A 4115-nucleotide genomic window follows, 5' to 3' on the forward strand; every position below is an offset into this window, starting at 1 on the left:
CTGCTCATCCCTCTCTTCCTGTTGTGTCATGTTATATTTTCTCTATCCCTTCACCTCTCCCCTACTCCCTCTTACTACTATCCACCCCTCTCATCTGCACCTGTCCTCTACCTCCTCTCTCTCCCTCTTTCCTTGTCCCTCCTCTGTAACACTCACCCTCTTTTTTCTCCATCCTCCCATCCCTCCTCTCCATCACCTCTCCTTTCCCCTCTCCTCCCATCCCTCCAGGCAGCATGTCTACTCCCGTGTCCCCGGCCCCCTCCCTCTCCCCCCTGACCCTGGCCTCCCCTTGGCCACCCTGGGGCCTCTCCCATGCCCCCCCCTTCTCCCCCTCCAGGTGCCAGTGTTCCAGAGGAAGGGGCGCTGAAACACAAGAGGATCATCGAGGTCAAGGACCACCAGTTCACGCGTCGCTTCTTCAAAACAGCCCACCTTCTGCAGCCACTGCACTGACTTCATCTGGTAAATACACACACACACACAGCGAAATACACACACACACAGTGAAATACACACACACAACACAGCTAAATACACAACAAACAGCTAAATACACACACACTTAGTACACACACAGCTAAATACACACACACAGTTAAATACACACACAGCTTAATACACACTCAGTGAAATACACACACACAGTGAAATACATACACACACACACAGCTAAATACACACCAGACAGCTAAATACAAACACAGCTTAATACACACAGCTAAATACACCCACAGGTAAATACACACAAAACAGAAAACATGTTTCACTAGTTCCCAGCTCGACTCTACAAACATCCCACAAACTGCAGCCCCTGCACAGCCTTCACCTGGTAACCCACACTCACACACTATTATGAATCTGCAGAAACCCACACGTACAAACACATTATGAATCTGCAGGAAACCCACACTTACAAACACATTATGAATCTGCAGAAACCCACACTTACAAACACATTATGAATCTGCAGAAACCCCACACTTACAAACACATTATGAATCTGCAGAAACCCACACTTACAAACACATTATGAATCTGCAGAAAACCACACTTACAAACACATTATGAATCTGCAGAAACCCACCTTACAACAATTATGAATCTGCAGAAACCCACACTTACAAACACATTATGAATTTGCAGAAACCCACACTTACAAACACATTATGAATCTGCCAAAAACCCACACTTACAAACACATTATGAATCTGCAGAAACCCACACTTACAAACACATTATGAATCTGCAGAAACCCACACTTACAAACACATTATGAATCTGCAGAAACCCACACTTACAACACCACATTATGAATCTGCAGAAACCCACACTTACAAACACATTATTAATCTGCAGAAACCCACACTTTACAAAACACATTATTATGAATCTGCAGAAACCCACACTTACAAACACATTATGAATCTGCAGAAACCACACTTTACACACACATTATGAATCTGCAGAAACCCACACTTACAAACACATTATGAATCTGCAGAAACCCACACTTCAAAACACATTATGAATGTGCAGAAACCCACACATATAAATACAATTATGAATGTGCAGAAACCCACAACTTACAAACACATTATGAATCTGCAGAAACCACACTTACAAACACATTATGAATCTGCAGAAACCCACACTTACAAACACATTATGAATCTGCAGAAACCCACACTTCCAAACACATTTATGAATCTGCAGAAACCCACACATACAAATACATTATGAATCTGCAGAAACCCACACTTACAAACACATTATGAATGTGCAGAAACCCACACTTACAAACACATTATGAATCTGTAGAAACCCACACTTTACAAACACATTATGAATCTGCAGAAACCCACACTTACAAACACATTTATGAATCTGCAGAAACCCACACTTACAAACACATTATGAATCTGCAGAAACCCACACTTACAAACACATTATGAATGTGCAGAAACCCACACTTACAAAACACATTATGAATCTGTAGAAACCCACACTTACAAACACATTATGAATCTGCAGAAAACCCACACTTACAAACACATTGAATCGTGCAGGAAAACCCACACTTACAAACACATTATGAATCTGCAGAAACCCACACTTACAAACACTCCAGGTCTCCATAGTTCACTGGCCACCTCTTCCAGCTTCCCACTAACTCTAAAACTGCGGCCACTGCACCAACTTCATCTGGTAAAACACACACACACTGTACTGTCTAGTGGGAAGTTTGAAAAAACACACACAGTAACACACGTGTTCATGCTCACACAGTCACCATACATGGCCCAAGACTGGTTGGAAGCCCAGTAACACGTACAGTAAGCTCATTCTGGCAGACACAGCCAAAGCAGGCCAGTGTAGAATCTGTGTGTGCACGTCTCTGTGCGTGGATGTGTGTGTGGACATATGGTGGAGAGGGTAGGCTGAGTGCAGGCCAGTGTAGAATCTGTGTGTGGATGTGTGTGTGGACATAGGGTGGAGAGGGTAGGCTGAGTGCAGGCCAGTGTGGATGTGTGTGTGGACATAGGGTGGAGGGGGTAGGCTGAGTGCAGGCCAGTGTGGATGTGTGTGTGGACATAGGGTGGAGAGGGTAGGCTGAGTGCCTCTCCTCTTGCCAACAACCCCTGGGAAGTTTCCAGTACATTCCGGTGAATGACTGTCAAAGTTACAGTATGATTATTTAACAAAGGAGAAAAGATAGATATGGTAGTGCTCTCTTAGATTTCGGTTTGGTCGTTTTAAAAATACACATCACAAAAATACTATAGCACTCCAGACAGCAGTCTTACACACGAGTTACAGGCATCTCTCCATCTCTCCATCTCTCCCTGTCTCCCTGTGGAGATTCTACTGGTTTCCTACAATAGACATGATAAAATAGATCAGTACTACACAGTTCAAATCAAATCCTCTAGGGCTGTATACTATTGACAACAAACACCAGGGGATTGAAAGGAGACACTGCAGAGGTGAAACCAATATGGCGGATGTCATTTTCCTCTTCACTAGGTCACAAGCCTGTCGCTGTCAGACAGAGGAGAGGAGAGGAGAGGAGAGGAGAGGAGAGGAGAGGAGAGGAGAGGAGAGGAGGAGGAGAGGAGAGGAGAGGAGAGGAGAGGAGAGGAGAGGAGAGGAGAGGAGAGGAGAGGAGAGGAGAGGAGAGGAGGAGGAGAGGAGGAGAGGGAGAGGAGAGGAGAGGAGAGAGAAGGTGAGACTCTCTGTGACTATTGAGATGAACCTGGGGGGTACTTCAGTGTGATCTCAAGGCCTCCTCTGTAGGTGCTGTTCTCCCGCCTCTCTGCTGCTTACCTTTTAATCAGCAGCTGATTCACAACAGGAAACTGGCTGAGTGGACTCTTTAGCCAATCAATGGCTTTAATTATTCAATTAAGATCTAAGGAGACAGGAAGCAGAAGACTGCAACTCTGGAGGAGGATGAGGGGAGGGGAAGAGGAGAAGGAGGGGAGGGAAAGGAGGAAGGAAAGGAGAAGGGGGAGGAGGAGGGGGGAGGGGTAATGGGTGTTTGGTGTGTGTGTAGAGAGGGCAATAACCCCCCCCCCCCTCCTATTGACCTGATCAGCACTACAGTAAGTGTAGTAATCTACAGAGATGTCCTGCAGCGCACTCTCAGACATTCTCACTGTATTTCTGCTGTTTATTCCATAAAAGCCGTCACAAGGACATGTATTTGCCACAACACCCCCGTAATTCTGAGGGTTTCTGCTGACAAAGGCTTTATGGACGAAACGCGTCCTTGTCGGCTGCTGTATTGATAAAACAAAAGAAGGAGCCATATCTATAAGTGCTATAGCCATCTTGATTTGTTAACATTGGATTATTCGTGGGTTACAGCACGCACCAAATGATGCATATCTTTCTGTTCAGGCCCATCTGCTTATCTCCACTGAGCAGGCCAGTCCTTTCAGTTGTGTGGTATGTAAGATCAGTGATGGTTTCTGGGTTGTGTTATGGTTGTTCCACACAGGGGAATTGGAAAGCAGGGATTTCAATGTCAAGGTAAGGATTATTGGATCATAAATTATCATTAATCAGCCGATCGTTACCATTTTTTACATTTTGTCCGAAGACGTTATTAACAG

General features: G+C 44.9%; 1 long non-coding RNA gene across 1 annotated transcript in view; it reads left to right on the top strand.

The window, feature by feature from the left end:
- The first annotated feature begins 316 nt into the window (after positions 1–316).
- The window catches only part of LOC112076373 (uncharacterized), a 5753-nt gene continuing 1954 nt past the window's right edge, over positions 317–4115 (top strand). Inside the window, exons 1-2 of the long non-coding RNA XR_002895174.2 lie at positions 317–462; positions 4001–4032. This is a non-coding gene — a long non-coding RNA (uncharacterized lncRNA). The remainder of the gene's footprint in view (positions 463–4000; positions 4033–4115) is intronic.

The sequence above is a fragment of the Salvelinus sp. IW2-2015 genome, unplaced genomic scaffold, assembly GCF_002910315.2.
Source record: "Salvelinus sp. IW2-2015 unplaced genomic scaffold, ASM291031v2 Un_scaffold3710, whole genome shotgun sequence".
Taxonomy (NCBI): Eukaryota; Metazoa; Chordata; class Actinopteri; order Salmoniformes; family Salmonidae; genus Salvelinus; species Salvelinus sp. IW2-2015.